This window comes from Triticum dicoccoides, chromosome 3B, assembly GCF_002162155.2.
Source record: "Triticum dicoccoides isolate Atlit2015 ecotype Zavitan chromosome 3B, WEW_v2.0, whole genome shotgun sequence".
NCBI classification, from domain to species: Eukaryota; Viridiplantae; Streptophyta; class Magnoliopsida; order Poales; family Poaceae; genus Triticum; species Triticum dicoccoides.
Window position 1 is genome coordinate 53749797 of NC_041385.1, and position 10670 is coordinate 53760466.

The following is a 10670-nucleotide window of genomic DNA, read 5'->3' on the forward strand; positions in this document are numbered from 1 at the left end:
GGGCAGGTAAAGGTAGGCCAGGGTCAGGGTCGAGCGCCTCAGGGTCGCGGACGGGCGGATTTAACAAGGGGCATCAACCGGCGGGGACTGGTCTAGATGGTGCGCCGGCACACCAGAAATTTGTAGAGGTTAAAATTAGTTAGAGTTCGATTTGAGAGATAATAATCACTGGATGACAGAAATCACGGTCATACCTCAAAGACCGATGTCGAAGCTCGCGGACGGGGTGGAGAGAGCAGGGACGGCGATGGCGGCGGCGTCGAGGCGCGTCAGTGGCGGCAACGTTCCGGTCGTGAGGGGTCGGCGACGGCCCGACGGCGGAGAGAGATTTAGAGCCGCATTGGGCCGGAAGGGAGCACCAGACGAAGAAGAAATTAGGTTTTTCTTTTCCTCTTTAATTTATCAACTACCTCCGAGCCTCCGCGTCCATTCGAGACTTTGAGCCGTCCGATCATAATAATGAACATATCGGAAGCATTTGCTTTTCGGAACCTCCACGTCGATTCGAGACTTTGAGCCGTCCGATCATAATCGTGGACGCATTGGAAGGATCTGCTTTTTCGAGCCTCCACGTTGATGTGAGAATTTGAGCCGTCCGATCATAATCGTGAACGTACCAGAAGCATCTGTTTTTTCGCAAGGCGTTTCTTTCCTTATTCGCGTCATTTCACATTAGACGTTAGCTGACTGGCCCAACTTATCATCGTTATTACTCTACAAACTGATCCAGAGGCCCTATAGTGAACCAGTCCAACACGCCGTGGGCCTCACACCACATAACCGTAGAGTGACACAGCCCTGTGACTGCTTCTAAGATTCTCCCGGCCCGACGAGTGCCCACGGCGATGTTTCCGCACCGAACCGCATCATCTGCTAGCAGCGTTGTATCCATGGTAATGGGGCTCCTAGTTCATACGTTTACTTCCTTCTTCTGCCGCCATTAATGCAAGATGGTAGTGGATGTGCCGTGTGCGTTAACTATACCTTTTGATTTGCTTCATCTATCTATATAGCCTTTTGGTCATCCTATAATAGTTTTGTGTTTGTTTTTTCCTCCTATCAATCCGCAATGCCTTGTCTTTCATCCACCGCCACCTGAAGAGGAGATGGGACAACATCTATAGGTGGCAAGATCCACACACATGGGCGACGTTCTCACAAAGGCGTCACTGCACCGCCCGTTCCACATTCCATCACTGGCAGAGAAGCATTGAGGGTCGAGGCCAACACGACACACATCGATGAGGGGATGGTGTTCATCCTCTGGATCCACTGGAGCCCACCCACCTTGTTCATCGTCTTGCCTGACCCGACGCTCGCCCGCGAATATGCAGAACTTGTGTATGTTGATAGTATGAGAAAACATAGGCAGGCAAATACACACATCCACGTACACAGAAGACAACATGATGTGATCACATGAGCAGAACAAAAGGGGATGCTCGGCCCCAAAAAAGGATAGCTACCTGCTCGGTGGTAGGATGGTATCTGAACCCTTGGCTTCCCAAAGATGCACATCCTCTTGAATGGTTAGGATCAGGTGCCTCACAAAGGGTGCTTGTCATGGAAGTTGTACTTGTTCCTGTGCTTGCAAAGCTAGCAGGCCGTGAGCACCACGATGGAGGCGCTTACCTTGCAAAGGACATCCGACGTCTGGTGAAGGGAGCCCGCCCACCACAGCCTGAAGGGGGAAGTCTTGGCTAGGCACAACAATAGTGGATCTGCACCATGAGAAGACTTCGTGTCATAGCTACCTGAAGAAAGAGCATCCAACCAACAGAGGTTGCACGCTCTCTAGCTCATGGTCCCAAAGGGCACAGTAGTCCGCACACGGCAGACCTCGTCGAGCCAAGCGGTCGGCCGTCCAACACCTATTCTGGAGGGAGAGCCAGAGGAAAATCTTGATGTGCAAGCAGTGTGCAACAACACCCATGTTTTCCAGGTGAGACGTCGGTGGGGATTCGCGACAGAGCTAAAGAAAAGTGCCGCACCACAAGACTTGGTGGCGTATTGACCGGAATCCATCCACCGGCGGCAGAGCTCTGTGTGTGTGAGAAAGAGAGAGTGAGGAAGGCCGAAGATGGTGTCATAGGTCGGACCATGGCCGCAGTACCAAGGTCACCGTGAATGCCTTCGAATCACTAACAACAATGCAAGCCCACGTGGAACAAGCAGAGCTTCCTCCGTTTCTTTTTAGTCTGCATATAAGATTTGGTCAAAATCAGACTTTTAAAGTTTGAATAATTTTATAGAAAAACATATCAACATCTACAATACTCAAGTTATATGTTATGAAAAATAATTTCATCATGCATCAAATAATATCGATTTCATAGCGTTAATGTTGATATCTTTTCCTACAAAGCCAGTCAAACTTTACAAAGTTTGAGTTTGATCAAATCTTATATGCAAACTAAAAAAAATGAAGGGAGTAAGTGAGAAGAGTGTGATCTCAGGGTTTGACTTCCCACCGATCCAGTGATCGGTCCGGGACCGAAAGGAGCTCCCGTCCCCAACAGGCCACAAAGTGGAGGCGCGGAAGATGGGACCAAGACCGGAGTCGAAACCTGGCGATGCCAAGCTTGAGAAGGATACACTGCCGGCCCCTTAAGATTGTGGATGATGCTAAGGAATTGCTAAATTACGTATACATCTTTGCATTCACTGTGCAACCTTACCTGAGCTAATAACTCAACCACATCAGATGAACTGTAAAACGAAAACATAGTGGCATTCGTGAGTTTGAGGCCTAGCTTATAACTTATATAGTTTCTTGTCGACATTGCCATCAAACGTCAAGATGGCCGAGTTGGTCTAAGGCGCCAGTTTCAGGTACTGGTCCGAAAGGGCGTGGGTTCAAATCCCACTCTTGACATTTTTTTTCTCTTCATTTTCTTGTTTAAATAGTCCATCGGTCTTCTAACTTTACGTCCCCACAGGTGTAGGACATAAGCTGCTGAACACACGGTCAAATGGAGTAGCTTAGCTTATAGGGTATGACGCGAACCAACCAAAGTCTGTGTGTTGCACTGATAAACAAATCAGAGTCCAATGGAGTTGCGTATACTCATAGCTTGATCAATTTTTATATTCTTTCTATAAATAAAAATGAAGGCTACGTTAGTTCACGTTGAGATGAGACCGGCAGACAAAAAATAATAACCCAGACTGCACCATAAAGCATCTGAACCCAATGTGCAGAGAAACATTACACATGGACTGCCAATTAACAAGCCACAGGTTCACGTGCCAACAAGCTGTCAGCGGAAAAACAAATCACAAATTAGAAATGCATCAGCTCCCAAGTCCCAAACAGTTTCCAGGAGCGCATCGTGCTGAATTCCCAGAATTACTTTCAGTAGTACAAGTTTTTCTTTTCGAGGGGATTACAGTAGTACAAGTGAGCTAGCAGGGCCGGCCCTGTGTTTTGGAAGGCCCTAGGCGAACTCGGTGACATGGGCCCCTATATAAATTTCAACCAAATTTGACTATAATAATTCAACTAACTCCATCGACAACAATAATAACTAAATTCGAACCGACTCCATCGACAACAATAATACTAAAAAGATGGCAAAATAAAACTAACATGCCATGATTACCTCAAATAAGAACCAAATTCAACTGACTCCATCGACACCAATAATACTTTAGTGCTTCAAAAAAGTTTCTTCGGACGTTTCTTGATACAATAATACTTTCTTTCTTTCTTCTCCTTTTTTCAGCACCAACAATTGCTTCTTCTTAGGCAACATGACAGGATAATGTCCTAAAATCATGAAGAAAAAAGGGTACAAAGAATTAAGAATTTATAATCGGATAATTGGAACCCTAGACATACATGTGGATAGTTGAATACGTACATACTATTGAAATTGTCAAATTGGGATCTGGGGGGATGGATCAGGTCATCAGGAACATGGATGGATAATGGATACATATACGGGCTGAAGAAACTGACGGATGGAATGGATCATGGATTACCTCGTTGGCTCGTTGCAGACTTTGGGTTACCGGACTGCTACGCGGCGCGTGCAGCGGCAAGCCGGCGGCGGCCGAGACGGCAAGGCGCCGAGCGCCAAGCGGCAGGCAGGACGAAGAGATTAGAGACCAACCTCCAGACTCCAGACGAAGGAAAAGAAAATGAGTAGCCGGTACCGATCACTGGCGCTAGCGTAACGCTTCATAATCGATCGCATGGGCCTCGCGCCCTAGCCCATCTCGTTTTCTTACCATTTTTTTGCTGGGCATTAGTATGTATATGTACTACATCATGGGCCCCCCTCCCGCCTGGGCCCTGGGCCGCCGCCCCATCGCCCATGCCCCAGGGCCGGCCCTGTGAGCTAGAGTGCTCCGTGAAATTAGAAATTAAGAGCATGCGAACTTGGCGAGCTCGCCGGGAAAGGGAGGGTCCGGATCTCGGGGGAGAGGGGGTGAGGAAGAGAGGCAAGGGCCATTGCAGCATTGCCACTGGGAAGGATAGCTGTGAAGGTAGGGTTGGCTCGAGGTTGGAGAAGGGAACACAGTACCACATCATCTTCAATATTGGCTTAGAAAAAATAATGAAATCTTCTATATCTAAATAATTAGCCATGCTAAACTATTTTACTTATAACATGTAAGTATGTCACCTCAGCATGCAACATACATGGACAAGACCAATATCATCGTGCAAATATGCATGGGATTTTTTATTATATTAAGCTATTTATATTTAATAAATATTTTACAATCATATAATAATCAAACACAATAAAGCTTACGTAACAACATACGGTGTATCATCTAGTTTCGATGTGGCTGCCGCCATTAAGGTTTCTCTTTTCCTTATTCTCTTTTTCTAAGCACACGATCTGATTTTGTCTATGTCATACTCAAACAGAGTGCATCGGATCAGATCGTAAGCACTAAAATAAACACAGGAAACTCCTCGAGAGTGGGAGTTTGAGCTCATCAAGCGAGAGTGGTCGGGCCGGCGACGACGTCGGGGCGACGCGGGGCGGCGACGGCGTCGGGGCGGCGCGGGGAGGTGACGGCGTCGGGACGGTGACGGTGCGCGGCGACGGCATCGGGGCGGTGCGGGGTGCGGGCGGCGACGGGAGCGACGAAGGCGTCGGGGCGGCGCGGGGAGGTGACGGCGACGGCGTCGGGACGGTGACAGCGCGGGGTGGCGCACTGCGACGGCGTCGGGGCGGCGCTGGGTGGTGACGGTGCGGGGTGCGGGCGGCGACGGGGGCGGCCACGGCGTCGACGGGGCGATCTCGCGCAGCCTGGCGGCGTCGTCGGGGCGGGGCAACTGCAGAGACGAAACTAAAAAAAATTGCAAGTGTTTCTTATATACATTGAGCATTGTTCGCGGTTCGTGGCACCAACCGAGACGAATGCCCCCCTTTAGTCCCGGTTGGTGCCACCGACCGGGACTAAAGGTCTCTTTTCAGCAGCCCAAAAGGGCGGGAAGTAGAGGCCTTTGGTCCCGATTGGTGGCACCAACCGGGACCAAAGGCCCTGTGCTGCCCGCGTCGCGGCCAAAATTTAGTCCCACCTCGCTAGTTGAGAGAGCTCGAGAGTGCTTCATAAGCGCTGCTGCGCCCACCCTCTCGAGCTCCTCTCAACTGCAGGCTTTCGGGCCTAACCTGTCACTGTGTGCCTGTGGGCCTATGGGGCCTGCTGCGGGCCTGAATCCTGGCCCATGATTGGGTTTCTAGTCGTATTCAGGCCGTGGTGGCCCAGCAAGTGGCACTTTTTTTTGCTTTATTAATTTTATTTTGCTTCTACTTACTCTTGCTATTTTTATTTATTTTATTAAAGTTCATTTATTTTACTGTATTAAAGTTTATTTTGTTTCTACTTATTTATTAAAGTTTATTTGTTTCTACTTATTTATTTTATTTTGTTTCTACTTATTTATTTTCTTTTCTTTTTTCTTTTTTTATTTATTTTATGAAAATTCTTTTTGCTTTTAATGTGTTGAACAGAAAATACTTTCATAATTTTAGTTGCATAAATTTTATATAATTTTAGTGTCAATAATACTAGAGGTTTATAAAAGCTTTTTGGTTGATTCCTTTAGCTATTAGAGTTTCATTAAAGTTTTCTAGAATCATTCTTTTTCTATTAGAGTTTCATTAAAGTTTTCTAGTTTATTCTTTTAGTTTACTATTTTTGCTATTAGAGTTTCATAAAAGTTGTCCAGTTCATTCCTTTTTATATTAGTTCATTCTTTGAGCTAAATGACCCTGAAATTGAAAAGCATTTCAAATGAACTCGGAAAATGTTGAAAGTTGGCATGGCATCATTATTTCACCTACATAGCATGTGCTAAAAAGTTGAGAGGGTTACAACAAAAACTGGATGCACTTCGTGTATAAAACGGACTATTTATTTCGAGGTATCAGGGTTTCGGACGAAAACTTGTCATTTACAACAGCCATTTCATTTCTTCACATGTAATTGCAGTGATATTCTAGATCAAATGCATCATCATAATAGTTGTGGAGAGAAAGTATTCACTTTTTCTTCACTTTTGTTCTTTGCTTATTGCGCCGTCATCATGGATAATCTTTGTTAACAAGGTGCGTGGGTCAGCCTTGACTTTGAAGGGAGGAATTTCATGAAACTTTTCATAATCTTCGGATATGTCTGTCTTGCCCTCCACTCCCACGATGTCTCTTTTTCATGAAAGAACTATGTGGCGCTTTGACTCAGCGTATGATGTGTTCGCTTCCTTATCTTTTCTTTTTCTCGGTTTGGTAGACATGTCCTTCACATAGAAAACATGTGCCACATCATTGGCTAGGACGAACAGTTCGTCTGTGTACCCAAGATTGTTTAGATCTACTGTTGTCATTCTGTACTGTGGGTTTACCTGTACCCCGCCTCCTGACAGACTAACCCATTTGCACTTAAACTAAGGGACCTTAAAATCATGTCCGTAGTCAAGTTTTCATATGTCCACTATGTAACCATAATATGTGTCCTTTCCCCTCTTGGTTACTGCATTAAAGCGGACACCGCTGTTTTGGTTGGTGCTCTTTTGATCTTTGGTGATCGTGTAAAATGTATTCCCATTTATCTCGTATCCTTTGTAAGTCAATACAGTCGAAGATGGTCCCCTGGACAACGAGTACAGCTCATCACAAACAGTGTTGTCACCTCTGAGACGTGTTTCCAACCAACTGCTGAAAGTCCTGATGTGTTCATATGTAATCCAGTCGTTACACTGCTCTGGGTGTTTGGAGCGCAGACTGTTCTTGTGTTCATCGACATACGAGGTCACCAAGGTAGAGTTCTGTAGAACTGTGTACTGTGCTCGGGACCAAGAATGCCCGTCCCTGCATATTATTGAGTTCCCTCCAAGCGTGCCTTTCCAGTCAGTCTCCCCTCATACCGCGATTTAGGGAGTCCAATCTTATTAAGGCCAGGAATGAAGTCAACACAAAATACAATGACATCCTCTCTTTGGTGGCCCATGGAGATTCTTCCTTCTGGCCTAGCGCGGTTACGGACATATTTCTTTAGGACTCCCATGAACCTCTCAAAGGGGAACATATTGTGTAGAAATACGGGCCCAGAATGACAATCTCGTCGACTAGATGAACTAGGACGTGCATCATGATATTGAAGAAGGATGGTGGGAACACCAGCTCGAACTGACAAGACATTGCGCCACATCACTCCTTAGCCTTGGTATGATTTCTGGATCGATCACCTTCTGAGAGATTGCATTGAGGAATCCACATAGCTTCACAATGGCTAATCGGACGTTTTCCGATAGGAGCCCCTCAATGCAACCGGAAACAGTTGCGTCATAATCACGTGGTAGTCATGAGACTTTAGATTCTGGAACTTGTTCTCTGGCATATTTATTATTACCTTTATATTCGACGAGAAGCCAGATGGGACCTTCATACTAAGCAGGCATTCAAAGAAGATTTCCTTCTCTTCTTTGGTAAGAGTGTAGCTGGCAAGACCTTCATACTGCTTTGAAGGCATGCCGTCTTTTTCGTGCAAATGTTGCAGGTCCTCCCGTGCCTCCGGTGTATCTTTTGTCTTCCCACACACGCCCAAAAAGCCTAGCAGGTTCACGCAAAGGTTCTTCGTCATGTGCACCACGGCGATTGAAGAGCGGACCTCTAGGTCTTTCCAGTAGGGTAGGTCCCAAAATATAGATTTCTTCTTCCACATGGGTGCGCGTCCCTCAGCGTCATTTGGAACAGATAGTCTGCCGGGACCCTTTCCAAAGATTACGTGTAAATCATTGACCATAGCAAGTACGTGTTCACAGGTATGCATGGCGGGCTTCTTCCGGTGATCTGCCTCGCCTTTGTAATGCTTGCCTTTCTTTCGACATTGATGGTTGGTCGAAAGAAATCGACGATGGCCCAGGTACACATTCTTCCTGCATTTTCTAGACATATACTTTCGGTGTCAGCTAAACAGCGCGTGCATGTGTGGTATCCCTTACTTGTTTGTCCTGAAAGGTTACTGAGAGCGGGCCAATCGTTGATGGTTACAAACAGTAACGCATGCAGGTTAAATTCCTCCTGTTTGTGCTCATCCCACACAGGTACACCGTTTCCATTCCACAGCTATAAAAGTTATTCAACTAAAGGCCTTAGGTACACATCAATGTCGTTGCTGGGTTGCTTAGGGCCTTAGATGAGAACCGACATCATAATGAACTTCCGCTTCATGCACATCCAAGGAGGAAGGTTATACATGCATAGAGTCACGAGCCAGGTGTTGTGATTGCTGCTCTTCTCCCCGAAAGGATTAATGCCAATGCGCTTAAACCAAACCATACGTTCCTGGGTCACTTGCAAACTCAGCCCGGTACTTTCTCTCGATCTTTCTCCACTGCGACCTGCCAGTGGGTGCTCTCAACTTCCCGTCTTTCTTACGGTCCTCACTGTGCCACCGCATCAACTTGGCATGCTCTTTGTTTCTGAACAGGCGTTTCAACCGTGGTATTATAGGAGCATACAACATCACCTTGGCAGGAACCCTCTTCCGGGGGCGCTCACCGTCAAAATCACCAGGGTCATCTCGTCTGATCTTATACTGCAATGCACTGCATACCGGGCATGCGTTCCAATCCTCGTACGCACCACGGTACAGGATGCAGTCATTAGGGAATGCATGTATCTTCTGCACCTCCAATCCTAGAGGGCATACAACCTTCTTTGTTCAATACGTACTGTCGGGCAATTCGTTATCCTTTGGAAGCTTCTTCTTCAATATTTTCAGTACCTTCTCAAATCCTTTGTCAGGCACACCATTCTCTGCTTTTCACTGTAGCAATTTCAGTACGGTACCGAGCTTTGTGTTGCCATCTTGGCAATTGGGGTACAAACATTTTCGTGATGCTCTAACATGCAATTGAACTTGAGCTTCTCCTTTTGACTTTTGCAATGTCTCCTTGCATCAACAATGACCCGGTGGAGATCATCATCGGGCACATCGTCTGGTTCCTCTTGATTTTCAACAGCTTCCCCGTTGCAGCATCACCATATTCAGGGGCACATAGTTGTCATCGTCCTCTTATTCTTCGCTGTCTTCCATCATAACCCCTATTTCTCCATGCTTGGTCCAAACAATATAGTGTGGCATGAAACCCTTATAAAGCAGGTGGGTGTTAATGGTTTTCGAGTCAGAGTAAGACTTCGTATTCCCACATATAAGGCATGGACAACACATAAAACCATTCTTCTTGTTTGCCTCAGCCACTTCGAGAAAATTATGCATGCCCTTAATGTACTCGGAGGTGTGTCTATCACCGTACATCCATTGTCGGTTCATCTGCGTGCATTATATATAACTAAGTGTGTCAAAAACCATTACAGAACATCATGAATAGATAACTAAGTGACCAAATTAATAGAAGTTCATCATCATATTAAAACAAGAGTACATACATAGTTCTCATCTAACAACATATAGCTCCCCAGAGCATCTAATTAATTAAACCATACATTGAAACTATGTAAAACATTTTAATGCGAAAACAAATGCGGTCGTAATCGCAACCAAGGTAACAATTGATCCAACGACATAATGATACCAAGCCTCGATATGAACGGCATATTTTCTAATATTTCTAATCTTCAAGCGCATTGCATCCATCTTGATCTTGTGATCATCGACGACATCCGCAACACGCAACTCCAATATCATATTCTCCACCTCAATTTTTTTTTCCTTCAAGAAATTATTTTCTTCTTCAACTAAATTTAACGTCTCGACAATAGGGTCGGTTGGAATTTTCGGTTCACATACCTCCTAGATAAATAAAATCTACGTCACGTTAGTCGGCATAATTGTCATAAACAATAAATGAACCAAATAGTTATAAAGATAATATATACCACATCCGAATCGTAGACAGAACGAGGGCCGACCGGGGCGGATACCAAAACCACCGCACTATATAATAAGAAGCAATAATAAAAGTAAGAAAATTATACAAGTATCTATCTAAACATACAAGTAAGAATTTTTTTCCTTTCAGAAAGAAGATAAGAACAAGAGGCTCACCACGGTGGTGCCGGCGACGAGATCGATGCGGACGATCGATGGCGGTGAAGACGGGGACGAGACGTGATGGACTGCTAAGCCTAGACAAATATTGAGGAAAATAGAGCTTGGAGGTCGAGCTTGGAGAGGAGAAAGCT

The 10670-nt window shown here is 45.7% G+C and overlaps 1 non-coding gene across 1 annotated transcript; it reads left to right on the top strand.

Annotated features, from left to right (window-relative positions):
- Nucleotides 1–2794: 2794 nt before the first annotated feature.
- On the top strand, nucleotides 2795–2875 carry TRNAL-CAG. Its single transcript has one exon. It is a non-coding gene; the product is annotated as a tRNA-Leu (tRNA).
- Nucleotides 2876–10670: the final 7795 nt, after the last annotated feature.